This window comes from Erithacus rubecula, assembly GCF_903797595.1.
Source record: "Erithacus rubecula genome assembly, chromosome: 9".
In the NCBI taxonomy this organism is placed as follows: Eukaryota; Metazoa; Chordata; class Aves; order Passeriformes; family Muscicapidae; genus Erithacus; species Erithacus rubecula.
In genome coordinates this window covers 18,345,382-18,361,515 of record NC_136660.1, presented here as the reverse complement: position 1 = coordinate 18,361,515, position 16,134 = coordinate 18,345,382, and the positions used below count along the sequence as shown (strand labels likewise).

The 16,134-nt window shown below is 42.5% G+C and overlaps 1 long non-coding RNA gene across 1 annotated transcript in view; it reads left to right on the top strand.

Moving 5' to 3' along the window:
- Positions 1–16,134, top strand: part of LOC306805278 — a 38,033-nt gene that overhangs the window by 17,206 nt on the left and 4,693 nt on the right. The window contains exon 3 of the long non-coding RNA XR_013775170.1: positions 10,099–10,240. This is a non-coding gene — a long non-coding RNA (uncharacterized lncRNA). The remainder of the gene's footprint in view (positions 1–10,098; positions 10,241–16,134) is intronic.

The window sequence follows — 16,134 nt, the reverse complement described above, 5'->3', positions numbered from 1 at the left end:
TTGTCTTGGACTTTCTCGTTTCTATAGAGAAGACAACGGAGTTCAGAGTTTTCAGTAGCTAAGAAAACCTTGCAGCAAACAACTGCAAAGTCACACTGCAAACTTACACATTACTTTTGCTGGGAGTTCTGTATGGGGACCAGCAAATGAAAAATGTGAATTTTTTAAGACAAGATATTTGTAAGCTGTGCATTCCCAGGGAAAGCAAGGATGGCTTTTCCAAGTGTGAGTGATTAGAAAGCCTTGTCTGATGGGTCACAAACTTCCCCTAGGAAAGAATCTGGCAGGAGACCACACAGGATAAACTTCAGGCAGAAATCATCTACTGGAAGGGAAAGGAGTCAAAACTCAGGGTCTCTGGTGGGAAAAAGAGTTAGGATTGTAAGAGCATAGTGACTGCTCTTCCAGTGCAACCACTCCATAACAAAACTGCCAGGAAGGAGTAATCCCCTCTGCCTTGTTCACTGCTTTGGGCAGGGACACCAAAGGCTGAGAGTGTTTAGGGCAACAGGCACACAGAAACCTCTCTCCTCTTAATTGACATCATGTCAGACTGGTTTCCTCCAAGGAACTCAGATCATCTGGATGACCATGAAGAGGAAAACATCACATTAAAGAAAAATAAAGTCTTCATCACTTTTTTTTTTTTTTTTTTCTGTATGAAGCCAGGCATTTTTCTATTTTTCTGTTGTCAGAAGCATTGCAAGTGTTTCACTGATTGATTTGTACAACTCAGATTTTGTTCAATGAAAACATACTTAGTCACAAAGCTTGTATGTATTGTAACTAAAAATTCATAAGGAAGATGAGAAACAAATTTTGCTCCTGACTAATACCAGTATTTGCAAAGAGAAGGGAACATTGTTAACCTTGCACCTTTGCTAAAATGAATCAGCCATCTGGAGCTCAGTTTTTTCTTCAAAAATAATAACTGGGGAATAAAAAAGCTGCAGTTGTTGCCTTACTTTTATTTCCCTTCTGAATTTTGGGCAAATTTGTCTGGGACAAATTTTCTAGCTTTTTGTAGATTAACAATGGCTGGAAACATGGAACAACATTTGGCTCTTTCTCATGTGATCAGCACTCAGCCTCGTGTTCAATGCCCAGAGCCACATCCACAGCAGCACAATGGTCCCAGTTTGCACTGATGCCAACCCATGTCATCCTCCCCTCTGGAGTGTCCTTGTGCTCTGGCTGCTTGGTGTGGTAGAAGCTGCTTGGGTACTTTATTAGGCTTAATTTCAGCAAATGGTGACACTAAAATCAAAATCCAGGATTCCCACTTCCTTTTCTTAGCACTTTCTCTGGATAAAATGTCTTGCATGTTGAAGAGGTAGAATAAAAATCACAAGATTTGACAAAGCCAAAGTAATTTCTTCTCAAATTTGGCTTATGCTTCGGGGTTTTGAAGAATAGCTTTTATCATTCTTCCCAAGAGTGTACTGCTAAACAAATAAATATTCTTCCACCAATGTTTACAATCAGAGGGGGCAGCCAGAAAATTTGCAAGCAGTGAAAAATAAATTGGTCAGTAGGTATCTTTGCCAACAGGGAAGTAGAGAAAAATAAACAGCATCTATTATGGAAATATATTTTATTTGAAAGGTGTTGTCCTGTCCAGACTCTTGAAGACTTATCACCAGTGTTGAGGTGTCCTGGCTTATATCTTTGATTTATGTTTGAACTTGTTCACATTCATCCAAGTGTTGAGAAATGGCCAGTTTAACAAACAAAGCCTTTTATTCATAGCTATACAGGGTTCATATTGCAGTTTTGTGTACAGATAATTACATTGTGTATCTTGACACTATCATTTTTCATGTTTGTTAATAGTTGCTGTTTGCCAACAATTAGTGTCTTTCTGGGACTTAACTGCAGCAGTTGCTTTCTTTGTAATCATATTTGCTTCAGCAAAACAGTTTTATTCTGATTTTGAGCATATGAGACCACTGATTTACTCCAGGGGTCTGCCTTAAAGTTTTACTTTGAGTAGGTCTGTGTTGTTTACTAGATCATGGATTAATTAGGGAGAGATCTCCAGCTCAAACACTCCTGAATAATTAAAATATCACTGGGAGATCAAAAAAATGGAACATTAATCAGTGCAGTAGGATCTCTGGGGCTGCAGCTCAGCTGTCTGAGATGCCCAGCTCCTGCAGGACCAGCTCTGCATGCCAGGTTTTGCTGGTCAGACAGTCTGTTATAGCTACAGACATGAGAATTTATCTTCAGACTTGCTGCCTGCCCCAGGAAGATCCATAAGGACAACAGGGAGTGCAAAACTCAGTGAGTGGCCTAAACCAAGATGAGGCTCCTGGTCAGCTGTTCTCTCACAGGTCAGCCCTGTGGCATTCAACATGTGCAGCTGCAACTTGTGATTCAAACAGGCTTTCTGTCATTGTAGGAGTGCCACTTACCTTCCAAGTGCCTTGCAAACTTCATTAGCTCACAAGATCTTGGAGGTACAAGAAGCTTGTTTTTATAGACTGAATTTGTTTTTCTTTGCATGCTTTAGGTGAGGGGAGATCCCTTTAGCCCTGATGCAATTGTGTTACCTGCAATTGATTATTGTTTTCTACTTCTTTTATTTGGATGAAATTTACTTTACTAGGAAATTCAGGTGTCATCACTGCCAAGTCAAGATGTTTCATGTCCCTCATAATGTGTGAGGTAAAATATAATTTTGTCAAAGTATAAAATGCTCCATCTTTAAATCTTGTTTGGGAGATGCTGTGAGGCTCATCATTCCCTTCTGATGCCCAAAGATGCCTGGGTAGATTGTGGTAATATCACCAAGGAGGGTGCAGACCAACCATGATGTGCTCATCAAGAGGTAAAAATGTCTATCTGGAGTGGAGGAGGTGGCTGCTAAGCAGGACAGGCTCCCTTGTGCTCAAGGGGTCTCAAGAAAAAACTGTGTGGCTTCCATCAGCCAGTACACAGGAAAGTGAATCCTTGTGAGCATGGGGCCAAAACAAGATAGTAAATCTTTCAGAGGGGAACTCTGGTTTAGAGGTAAATACAGGAAAAAAATTCTATGTTTATCATATCAGAGACCAACATGTTTACTTGAAAAGGAACAGGCATCAGTTCAAAGAATCCCCCTTCCCTGGTCAGCTGAATTTCCATCACTTCAGTCACTCTATTCAGCTTTCCTGCCTATGGGAGACACAAAGGGCAGGGAGAAGGGCAAATAGTTGGAGCTTCTCATATTTTGATTTGCTTTTTGCAAATGCAGTATTGAGCCTTGTCAGTGGGGAGGATAGTTCTGGGAGTAGAGCAACTCATCAGAAAATCCTGTCAATTTTTCATCAAACCTGTTTCCCTCCCAGCCTGTAGGAGGTCTGGCAGACAGGTAACAAAGATGATGGCCAGCTCAAAGGTGGTAATACTGGCAAATAGGAATTTTGAAGTTAATCAGAGCATCTTGGTTTATGACCCAACCATGGACTTCAAATGCATGCAAAAAACATGAAAATCTCCATTTATTGCTGGCAATGATTCCAAGTCTGCTTTAGAAAAGTTCTTACCCCACTTACTTATCTACTGTGTCTTGGATGGGAGTTTTGGCTTATTGCCTTGCCTTGCTTGGTGTGCAAGCAGAACTACCTTGTCAGGAAAGAACTATTATTTTTGCCCTTTTAGGGACATGGGGGTCATTTAAGTGCATCTTTGTCTTATGGGTGAGCACTCAAGAAAGTGTCTGGGCACTGAATTGGGAGCTTAACTTCCATTGCAAAGCAATGCATGCCTGTGTTTTGTATTCTGACAGGCTTAATAAGATGGCTTAATTTATTTTGTTAACCTCATCTCCTTAGGCCATTGTTGATTGTGTGTGGCAGTGTTAATCAAGTGTGTTATAGAGAATAATTTTGGCTGAGGTTTTGGATCTGTGCTATGTAAGGAAAAATTTGGGTGGCATTAAGTGCAGTTTAAGCTTAGTTTGTGTTCAGTGTGTCCCATAAATTGACCAGACATATTAACTTGCCCTATTTCTGCATGACACTGTCATGCTGAGCTGTGGATGGTATTGCAGAGAAGCTGCTTTAGCAGGACAATCTGCAGGATGGCCATTCCTGAAGAAGGGTGAATTTGAGCTGTCCTTCCTCATAGCTAGAAGTTTTTGAATGGTCTCTTTGTCATATACATGAGTATTACAGGAATCTCTCCTACTGACCAGCAGTTGAAAATCATTCTGCAGAGACAAAAGTAGGATAATCACAGCCTTGGCTAGGACAGGTTTGTTGGACTAGCCATAGAAAGATACTCTGGAAATTCCTTTCAACATGACCAATTCTGTGGTCTAGGTTATATTGCTGACAGAATATTTGGAGCTCTTGGTCAGCTAGGAAATGATTAAAATGTTTTAAAGGTGTTTTTTTGTATTGGTTACTCACAAATGAAATACAGATGTAAAACTGCTTGAGCTATAAATCTGGCCTCAATCATTCCTAACATTTCAACATCATACTGTGCAAAATGGCCTCCACTTAAGTAATTTCCAAATGACTGAACTTCACATTTTTCTTCTGTTATTGTCATCAACCTCACCAGATGTCATAATCAAGGGAGAGGCACTAATGAGAAGCTGCTGGTAAATTTGGCATGTCTCAGTCACTTCCATGTGAATACCTGGAGAACAGACTGAGCATCTACAAGAGCCAATGTGAATCAGAAACAAAACTAAGAATGAGAGCATGGATTTGAGCTGTTCTTTCAAACCAGTCTATATAATCAAAATAAATAGCCCTGTCAGTGTATACAAAGCAATAACCTGACTCATGAACAAGGTGAACCTTTCCAGTGTTGTGTTTCCACTGTTGCACTCTACAACTAGACCTAGAAAGACAGATGTCATCTGCACCTTGGTGAGCATGATAAGCAGTGACTGTTTTGTAACCAACATAAGTCTGTTATTTATATTCATACAGCTCAGCTACACCACTGATAGATAAAAACTTATAAATACCTTGGTGCTCCATTAGATCTCTTTTAAGATTACATGTATCAAGATGGCAAAGAATGATAAAAATAGATTGTTCTCTTGCTGCAATTATTGCACTCACTGGCTGAGTCTTTCCATAGTTAACTGTTTCTTACACTAAACAGACATTTCCAGATATTTGCATGGTTTAACACATCTGTTTACATATTTCCTCAACCAGCCAGATTTTCTCACTGATTGAATCTGAGAAAATCTATGGAGAGCAAGAGAGAGAGAACATGGAGAACAAAGTGTGTGCAACATATTTCTCCTTATGTGTGTTTTCATCCCAACTGCTCTTGTAACAGAGATGTCTGAGAACATTTTGGATGTGATGAACTGTGACCTTCAGTGAACAATGGCCCGTCCCCAATACCCAGAGCTAAACTTTCTCAGACTAAGGATTGTCCTCATCCTCCCTGCAGTGTGTAAGTTTCTTTTATGTGGCTCTTCAGGATGGAATAAGCCAAGATCCAGGTCTGAGCATTCAAATATCTTGGATAAAATCTAACTCCAAGGCCCCTGTGCCTGCACTTTGTGATTGTACAGAGAAGTGGTTGTAAAGCTGAAACCTGTTTGTAAACAGTTTGTTGAATGAGAAGCTAAGTTACCATCTGGCCTCTTTATGCAGCTTTCCCTTTTTGCTTTTTTGCAAGTTCTTGCACATGGGAGAATTTGTATTTTTGATGGAGGGTGAATTTTGAGTTGGTGGTCAATCTGTGTGTATCTGAGGAATAGAATTTTTTTGCTATTTAAGTCTGAAACAAAGGTAATGTATTTAAGTCAAATAAGGTTAGGTAGTCATGATCAGAAATCATGGCATGTGCCCTGAATGATCAGGCACAGAGTCTAAGCAGTAAGTTGTGTACACTGGGTAAACACGTGTTAAGACAGTTTGGGAAGCACCAGGTGCTCTGGTCCCTTGGGAGAAGCTATATTTGGCTCTATTAAATGAAAAGAGGGATAAATCCCCACAATCTGCCTAAAGGAAATTTGTAAACAGAAGGGTTGGAGAAAAACTATATTGAAAAATTGTTCACTAGTCCTAATGATTTAACGAATACAGTATGGATATTTCAGTAGTGGAGAGGATGATGGGATGTGTGTTAGAGAAGGCTGGATTGAATCCAGGCCTCTAGGATGATTTTCTGTGACAGTTTGGTTAATTATAAGAACCACATGAAAAAAGGCACATAAACTTCATCCTGTTCTGTTTTAAAACTTTCCCCAGAGTGTAAGTCCTTCTTTAAAGGTTACCCTCTGATATGTAACACGTCCCGTGTTGTTTTGCTAAGCTATGACTCTGTAATAAGTGTTTGAAATTTACAGCTTCAGTTAGTCATAGGCTTGAGAAGTGTTTATTTTTTCTCAGTTGTTCTTGCTATGTAATGAATGTAGCTCGCTGAGTGCTCTGACTCCAGCCCTGGACTCTGGCAGTGCTGCCTTTCCAAGGAACAGCACATTGGCTGCAGCAATGGTAATAGGAGCGGGGCCTTTCTGCCCATCACAGAGTAATAACTTGCAGACTGAGGAGGAGAGGCTAGAACCGAAGTCACACAAGGTCATTTCTGGCTGAACTGAAAATAAAACCCATGTTTTAAAGGTAGCTTAGGAAAATTGCAGCCACTTATCCATACTGGTTTGCAGAAAGAGCTTGTCTGCCTATTTAGATGTGGTGGTTGCAAAATGGGGGGTTCCTTTCCCATAAGTAACTCATTTGTTTCGGTGAGTTAAAATTCCCTACTTGGACAAAGGTCTGTGACTGCTGGCAGTCATTGTGATTAGTACCATGTTGCAAACAGCTCAGGGTTTCTTGCACAATGGGAGCTGCTGTGCATGAAGGATCCTGGATCTTCTTCAGGAGAATTTAGAAGCATGTGTTTGTATTTTGAGAAAAACTGAACGTGCTTTATGGGAAAAGGAAATGCCACCATTAATACTAGATGTATGTTCTGTAAATGACTAATACTGCAACTAAATCCTAATTGAAACTGCACTTCTGTTCATCAAGGCTGATTAGCAAGTGTTTACTGTTGAGTAGTTGATTTATTTTGCATTTCCATAACATTCTTAACAATAGCTGCATAGCACTCATGTGAAGATTTCTTTCAAAGAAAGTCTCAGTGGCCTTTTGCTGTGGGGAGAAGCTCAAGCTCTGTGCCTTGGTCTGCTGTTGCCCCCAGTGAGTACCTGCTCTGTGCATGGTGCTCACAGGGTGGGTTTCCTCTGCTGCTGTCCCAGGTGAGCAGTGATTGCCCCTGGGGTGTTTTGGTTGCCCCTGGGGTGTTTTGGTTGCCCCAAGCAGGCTGGCAAACACTGTGCCATGCTGTGGGTGCCAGTGGGGGCCCAGCAGCACTGCCTACAAGGTGAAGCACAGCTCCAGCTCTAACAGCCATTTCTGAGCTGCTGCTATCTTTACTAACATTTTGATGTTTGAGCTAAAGTTATTTTTCTGGTGCCTGTTTCAGACCAGTGTGTGCATCTTTCTTAATTCATTAAAAGTATTGTGGGGTTGATTTTATTTTGTTTAGGTAGTTAGAGGAAGTTTGCAGTTCTGTGTGTATTCAAGGGATGCAGGCATTAGCTGTGAAGTACTTTATTCTCCTTTTCATTATTTTTCTTCTGATATTCTCAGTCTGGGCTGGGCTTTCTCATTGGTGAGTCAGTTTCTTTTCTGGTTGTTTCCCCGCAGAATTACCTTACAGGCTTCATCTGCAGCTCCTGGAATGTCACAGGGCTGTCAGTGTGTAGGGCTGAGGTGGGAGTGTTTGAATTTCCCTGCCTCTCCAAATTGTCCTCATGAGAACAAGCTGGGCTGGGAGGTTTTGTTTGTAACATAACTATTACTTACATGCATGAACATTGCTCAGAGGTGACCAAGTGTCCCTGCAGCTGCAGCAAACACTGATGGTGAGTACCAGGCTCTTGAGACTGTTTTCAGCCTTTGCCATAGACAGTATCAAACTTGGTGTACTGTGCCTAGCAGTGCTCTCAAAGGAGTAAGGATGGAAACACATCCTGCCTTTTTTATTTTCCACTGCAGAACAATGTGGGAAAGCTGCCCATGACCTGTGAAGCTGTAGTGACTGTGCTTGTTTTGATCACCCAAGAATTGCCCCTGGCACCAGATCTGCCTTCTGCAGAGCTTTCACAAAGCTCAGCTGCAGGTGGGTTCTTTCCACAGGCACCATCTGGTATCTCCCTGTACTGGCACCATGCAGGTTTATATCAAGAACAAAGCAAACCTTAGATAGCATCAGAGAACCCCTTTTAGAAGTGCACTTAGTAAGGCTATGAGCATGGGCCTCTGAAAATGCAATGGAGGCTTCATTTAATTATTGTGTGTCTAGAACCTTTGCTCTGCATAGCCTGTCTGCCTTTGTAGTGGAGCTAGGCAGAAAAATGACCAGGGCATTTTCACTGCAGAGTCTCCACTATATTTCCTCCAAGAGGCTTGAAACTGCCTGCTTAGGGTTTGGCAGCAGCCTGAACAGATAACTACTGGCCACACAGGCTATGGACACGTGGACCTGGGCCACAGGATCTGCCAGGAATTCAGGGCTCAGGGAATAATCTCATAGGCTGCGTTTCAGTGTAAATTATTTCCTTCTAAAAAATATTCCTTTTTCAGGGCTTTACTGGATCATAAAGTGTGGTCCTTAGGAGGTGGAGGCTGCTTCAGGCTTGCTGATTGGATTAAAATATAATTATTTCCTGTTCTCCCCAAATCACTTCATACCCAGTTGGGGGTGCTGCAAAGAGGATGCAGTCCCCTTGCCCAGGAGCTGAATAGGATTTCTCTTCATTCAGCAGAATGGAAAAGAAAAACAGAGAATAACACATCAGGGACTTATATGCTGTTGTACAAACAATTGCTTGGCATCAGAGCAAAGCCAAGTAACCCACCAGCTCTCATTCACAGTCAGCCAGCAGCAGGAGGGTCAGGTTCATTACCTGGGGGATTCTGCTCAAATGCAGGCTCCAGTCCAGCAGGGAGATGTCAAGAGAGAGTGAAGGCAATGTAATCAGCTCTGAGTGTAAAAGTTACAATCCTTAGAGGAGGGAGCTTATAACATCCTGCAATGAGTGAAGCGAGACTGGGGCTGAAGGATGAAGGAAATTGGGGTGGAGGATTTTCTGCCTTTTGAGGTTTTATGAACCTTGCAAACTATTTTATGGGTTCACAAAGCTAGTTGAGTCTGCAAACCATTTTTTTTTTTGTTTTGTAATCTAAATCCTTTTCTTTCCAGGGCCATCCAGGTTAGCAATAAAAATAATGTCAAACAATGAAGTAAAGCTGAGTCTGTTCTGCAAGGACTAGAACATCCCACCAGAGACAGCTGAGCCACAGAGAAAAAGCTCACTGTCTTTATTCACTGAATGGTGAATAAATGGGTGCTCTTGCTGGCTGTCATTTGTTTCTATTCTCATCTTCATTTTCAGTAACTTTCACTCTTCTCTGTGTTGTGTTTAGTTTTGAGGGATTTTTTACTCTGGTTTCATATGGAAGCAAAAGTTATGAAATAAATTCATTTGTACATGTATGAGTACCTTTCAATCTCACCCATCTGGTGTTCTTAAATCCAAATTTACAAGAAAGGCACAGTTCTCAAAGATAATTGTGTTCCAACATGTTTTGTGAAAATAAGTGCCTGAAAAGAGGGGCAAGACCTTGTTAATATTGTGAACAAGGGGCTCAGGGAGTTGTATTCATTAGGAATTATAAATGTACTGCCTACCAAAGGAAAAAAAAAAAAAAAAGAGAGAGAAAGAAAAAAGAAAAGGAGGGAGAGGACTCAGGAGAAACTCACCGTGCTGCAGCTTCAGAAAAAGCTTATAACTACCATGTGACTGAAATCCTTATGAGACCGTGTCATTAACTCATGGCCCTCTCTGTGTTTCTGCTTTGCTGAATGTCTCTGTAAAGCAGTATGTAACCTACAACATCTGAGAACAAATCAAACTGACAATCCAAGCAGCAGTGAAACTAGATCAGCCTGTTTGTTATTCCATGCCTAGTCATGAGAGAAACGTGGAGCTTGTTTCACAAATTGAAACATCCCAAATTATCAGCAGGCCTGTGACCACTCTGCATTTTTGTTTTTTATTGGCAGTTAACTGAAGCCAAACAGGACCAGACCAAACCTGTTATTTCATCTCTGCTTGGCTGGAAATGTCGCTGTGGTCTGATTGTGCTCCTGGAAATATCAGACATGGCTTTGTATTGGAGGATGCTGGATCCAGAGACAATGATTTGTGAGTTGATCCTACTACTTGTGGGATGAACTTTCTTTGGAGTCTACTGCTTGCTCTGGACTCTAAAAGATAAGCATATGTGAAAGGAACAATGATGTAAATGTTCTGGAGTTAACTCTGGATAATGCTGTTTTTCATGTTTAAATTTCCATATAATCCCTGCAATTTCAATAGTATATTTATGAAGAAGGACAAAAAAGTAAAATACTTTTTTAAGAGAGAGGGAGAGTGGTTCTCTACTGGTCAACATATCTGTTTTACACAAATGTCAGATATTCCAGTGTAATGAGTGAGTTCTCCCCCTCTAATCCCTACAGAGCAGCTTTATTTGCTGACAAGGGGGCAGTTACTGGGCTGGGGCAGTAAGTGGTGCATTTTCTGCAGCTTCTCTTGAAAGATCATCCTGAATTTTGCATCCCTTAAACTCTTGTGTTCACAGCAAGCACTCTCCTGATTGTATACAATACTGCTACCAGATAAGTACCATCATGACCAAAAAAGCAGGTGCCTAAATGTGTGTTTAGTGAAAGCCATTTCAGAAGTGAAATTTGGGACTGCCTCCCAGATGCAGCTTTTAGGGTGAATCCAGTTATTTTGGGAAGTGCACAGAGAAGCCTGTAAAGGCTCTGTCCTCCTGCATCCTGCCATAAAGTGGTGCATGCAGGCAGTCACTGGGGATTCATAGGAAGTGTCTGACCAGCCTGTAAAAATTGGCTTGGCTTGGTATTTTACTGCTGTTGGAGGTACCTGCCTGAGGCCATGGTTCCCTGCAGGACTCTGCCCAGAGAAGGGCCCTGCCTGTGTTAATTTGCAGCCTCAACAGAAACATGCTTGGGAGAGAAAATGAGTCCTTCTCTCTTTGGCTTTGAACCAGTTTCCTTGTACATGGCTTGGTGAGAAATTCAGTGGCTCTGGATAAACTATGTTGCAGTGCCAAGGATGCTTTGGCTCATGGGTGTTAGAAATGAAGCCTTCTCCTTTTCAGTTGCTGTTTGCAGGAGTTTACACATAAAAAGTTTAAAACCTAGAGTGGTATCATTTTGTTTTACAAAGCATGAGGCCTGACTGAGTGTCCCTGGTGCCCTCCACCCATCATCCATCAGTTGGTGTGGGGCCAGGGCTGCTCTGGCTCTGTCCTGGTGCTGTCAGAGATGTTTTTGTGCTGCCCTGAGCCAGAGGAGCTCCAGGCTGTGGTGTGTTGTGGCCATATGGCTTTTTCCTTTGAACAGAGACTGAATCTCTCCCTGAAAACTGTGTCAGGGAAAATAACCTGCTTTTTGGTGTGAATTGGTTCCCGAGTAAGCCTACCAGACCCTGATTGGAGGCAGTTGGTTTCCCATCTGGCTGAGTGAAGATGGTAAATAGGCAGTGTAGCAAGCATAGGTCATGGCTGTGTGCTGATCCAGCCAAAGTCTGTAAAAAACAGCTGTCAAACAAGATCAGCAAGGGAGGATTTCTCTGCTTTGTTGCTCAGGCCATTTTGGGGGAGGAAGGAGTGAAGAAGCTGGGCTTGATCCATCGCAGGCTACCTGCATTCTTTCTGCAGGCTGGGTGCTTCACAGTGCAATTCCCTCATGCTCTCTTATCAGCAATGGGAAGGTGTTTTATTACTGGGCTGCTGCTGGCTGCTCACCAAGCACCCTTGAGACAGGAATCGTCACTCAGGCTAAATTAAAGAGTGCTTGAGTACATACAGAGGAAGGAAAAACAAACTGTCAGGAACTGAATCCAGAACACCTGACATTGAGCTGCCTGCTTGACATCAGCCTTTTCCCCCTCCCCTAACCATGTGCCCCTCTTGCAGATGAATTCTGGGTTTCCAGAGCTGTCCAAAGGACTTAGCACCCATCTTCTTGAGAGGGAAATGCCTAATGTCAGAATTTAGGGTTTCTGCAATTTTCCCTGATTCTATGCCCCTGGGTACATCAGTTAACCTGCATTAAGCACCCCACTCTGTGCAGTAATCCCCTCTCACAGCTCAGTGATGCTGCAGGCTGTGGAGATGTGCAGTTGATCAAGCTGGGATGTGATGAATTGTATAAGTCAGGGCAGGGTTATTTCTGCAGGCATTAAGGTGTATTCTGATGCAGAAATGCCATGGAAACTCTGCTTCATCCCACCTTCCAGTCAGTGCTGGTGCACAGGCTCTGCTGTGCTTGCCACAGGAGGTCCCCAAGAGCAGCTGGGTGAGATGCTGAGGGGCTGTGGCTCCCATCATTTGCAGACCAGCCCCATACACAACCCAGAGCAGAGCAGGGGCTGCCTTCTCTCAGGCACAATGGTTTGAAGCAGCCCTCAACATGAATGTAATACAGGGATTTTGTGTTGTGGGAACTGTAATCTTCAGCTTCCGCTTCCCTGTGGGATGGGAATGTATGGATCTGGCAAGGAAGTGCAGAGTTTGGCAGCTCAGCAAGGCCTGGCTGTGAATGGAAACAGATTGCAGGGTGTGCATCAAGGTTCAGGCTGGGGATGCACCACTGGTCTGGGAGTATGGTGGGGCAGGCAGGCAATAAAGCATGGGATGCCTGCAGTACTGAAAAGTCTTGGACATCTTGTATACTCCCTGTTGTAACCCCACCAGAGCTGGGGAAGGAACAGTTGACTTCCCTTGAGCTGTTGTTTTGCCTCCTCTCGTTATGTGAAGCCAATACCTGCCAGGAGCAGATCTGTGTTTATCATGGAAGAAGCATTTTCCCAAGGAGAAACAAGTCAAATCATTGGTGTATTTTCCCACAATTTTGAATTTTAGGATAATTGGGGAAATATATATATATATATATAGCATTATGTCAACAATTATTAATATTGCTGCAGAAAACATTATTTTCTGCCAGAAAAAAAAAAACTTTCAAATTTATTTTACTTATCTCTGTGTTTATCAGACAATACCTGAACAATGACGTATGCTGAAGGAAAAGGAGAATTGTGTATAGAAAAGGGGAGGGAATTTATCAACATCCCTGCTGAGGGAACTGAATTCCCTGTCATCAAAGAGCCCCTGTGGCAGGTAGAGGAATCCAACCCTCCCTTCAAAAATGTCATGCCCCCAAGTATTATCTATCCCAAGATTTTGAGGCAGGTATTTAAATACCTGCATCTTTGAATCACTTGTCCTTGATCAATGCCAGCAAACTCATTTGTTAAACTAGCCCTGGCTTTGACCCACATCTTTGAACCACAAGAAACACCAGCTGACATCTGTCTGCAGCATGCAGATAGCATGGAAATGGGACACCACTGGGGCTTTGGATGGGTTTGCTAGCTGCTTTTGCCTCCTGAAGGCACAAGACCCTTGTGTTGGTGGTGGTGTGTGCCCCGTGGCTGGGACAGAGCTTTACCAATGCTGGAGATCAGGCTTTCTGTGCATCTGCTGAGCAGCTTGGTAGCACAGGATAAGTACTGGGGACAGCATCTATCATCATGACAAACCCTCTCTAAACTCCCCCAGAACCATGCTCCCTCTAAGCAGCATTGGGCTCCTGGTATGATTTGAGTCCACACTCAGCCCCTGCTCTGTTTTCAATTTGCTGATAATGATGCTATTGATTTCTTGGTTGGGGTGCAATTGCAAATCAAGTTGGCTCCCTGCAATTGTCTTGTTCAGTCTCTTCCTTCAGTGATACTCTCCTCTGAGCAGTGTTTTGGTCTCACCCACAAACATTAGTGTGCAGGGAAGGGGGACCAGGAGGGTTCATGACAGCTTTCCAATTCCCTGCTAATATGTTTGATTTTGGTGTTTGCAGCATGCCAAGTTTGGATCCTGAGCAGAGGCCAGGCAGCACTGGGAAGAAAGGCCTTTGGCAGGGGGGTTGGAAAAGGCTGCTGGAGCAATCAATGCAAGAACAAAGCAAAGGAAAGGGTCAGGCAGATTTTACTGCATGCAGTTGAACAAAAGTGGGAATTGACCACTGGGGCCTGGGGGTAGAGACAGTATTTGCAGTCAAATGCACCTTTTCCTGCCACAGCTGCAGCAGAGGGGTGCTGTGCTTTTACCTTGTTACTGGCAGGCTTTGAGCCCCTCTTGGATTTCTCTATTGTCTCTATTCCTCCTCCATGAAGGCTGGAAATGGGGATGGGTTTAGCAGTGATGCCAGCCCCACAGGACATGCCAGAGTGGAGGAACAAACCAACATCATCTGCTGCAGGAATGCCCAAGATACCCAGTTATCCAAATGGTTTGTTGTTGGGCTGTGCAGGGATGTATCCCTCAGAAGAGGGAACTAAACTATCTGATTGTCACCTGGTATGGAGTCAAAAGGTGGTGATTTTTCTCTAGTAACTGCATGTGCTATATTTTCCCAGTTTTACAGCATCTTGCTCACTTTTCCCCAGTCTGGGGCCTAGGATGCTTCAGAGTGTGTTTTAAAATTTCTCCAAATTCACTTGTGATTTCACTGTCTCCCCTACTATTGGTAACACCTCTAAACTGAGTTTCATCTGTGAATTTATTTCTTCCCCAAAGAAATTGCTTTCTTCCCCAAAGGATGCAGTGTTTTTATGGTGACAGAATAAATATATAAAGGCAGATTGCAGGAGTGAGTGGAGACTAACAAACTTTGTAGAGTGTTTTGGAGTATCTCCAAGGCTGTACAAGAAACCTGGATATTTAGGGATAGTTAATTGGCTGGAATGCTCCAGGGACGGGGCTAGGTCTGAACATTTGAAGACACTCAAACTCCTGCCAGCTCGTTCTTCCAGAGCAGAACTGACTCCAGAAATTTTAGCAAAGAACCTGATTACCAATCTAAAAAACAGGCTACAGAAATATAAATGTAAATCAGTAACAAAGTACTGCAAACAGGTTTTTGCTCTGTATGTGGCTCTTGGAGTCAAATGGCTCTGAGAAGCTTGGTATTTAGGGCCAAATTATGATCTCCTATGGACCCAGAGGAAAGTGTGCATTCATATTCATTTGTGTGTATATTATGTATTTATCAGTTTTCATCTGCTAAACACGTACACATCTGATGTGCACTCAGAAACAAAGGATGGAATTTTATAGCTTGTCAACTTAACCTCCCTAAAGCTGGAGAAGCCGCAGGTGTTGAGTTTTTACTAAGGGCTAAAGTAAATATGAAAAATCACAGATTCATTATGATCTTGTAGTGCTGGAACAAGCCTGCAGAGATCTCCTTCATCACTCCGCATTTAGGCAGGAGGATTACTTCTACAAAATGCTTATGGTTGTTTGCCTGACTTATAAAAAATCCTCCAATATTTAACTATGCTAATAGTCAGAAAATGTTCTTAATAACCCTTTTAAATCTGCCTTGCTTGGAGAAAAACTGATTTTTCTTCTCTCCCTCTTAGGGAACCCAGAGAGCAATTGATCATAATCTTCCTGCCCTTTTAAATGTGAGAAGATTGCTATTACATCTCTCCTTAGTATTTCTAGACTAAACAAATGTACTTCTTTCATCTATCCTTCCTGGGCCATATTTTCAAATACCTCACCCCTTCCTATTGCTATCCTTTGGACTTCTTCCAGTTCTCTACGTCTCCCTTTAACTGTGCCCCAACATGAATGCAGTATTCCAGAAGAGTGATATCATTGCTCTTGTGCTATATACACATAACACTTGTGATAATACATCTCAGAAGGAAATTTGTATTGTTTGCAATGGCATCACACCATTGACTCACTGGGTTTATGACTTGACCATTCTGTGCTGTGCAGTTCTCTGTTGAGTCAGTGAATTGCTCATCATTTTCCCCTCCGGTTTTGCACTTGATTTTTCATTTTGATGGTAATGCTTTGTACTTGAACTTCCAAATTTCATGTTGGTTGGGACTATCTGTCCAATTATCAAGGCCATTTTTCATTCTGATCCTGCCTTTCAAAGGACTGGCAGCCTCTTTCAATTTGTGATCCTTTGCAGAGTCAAACTGAG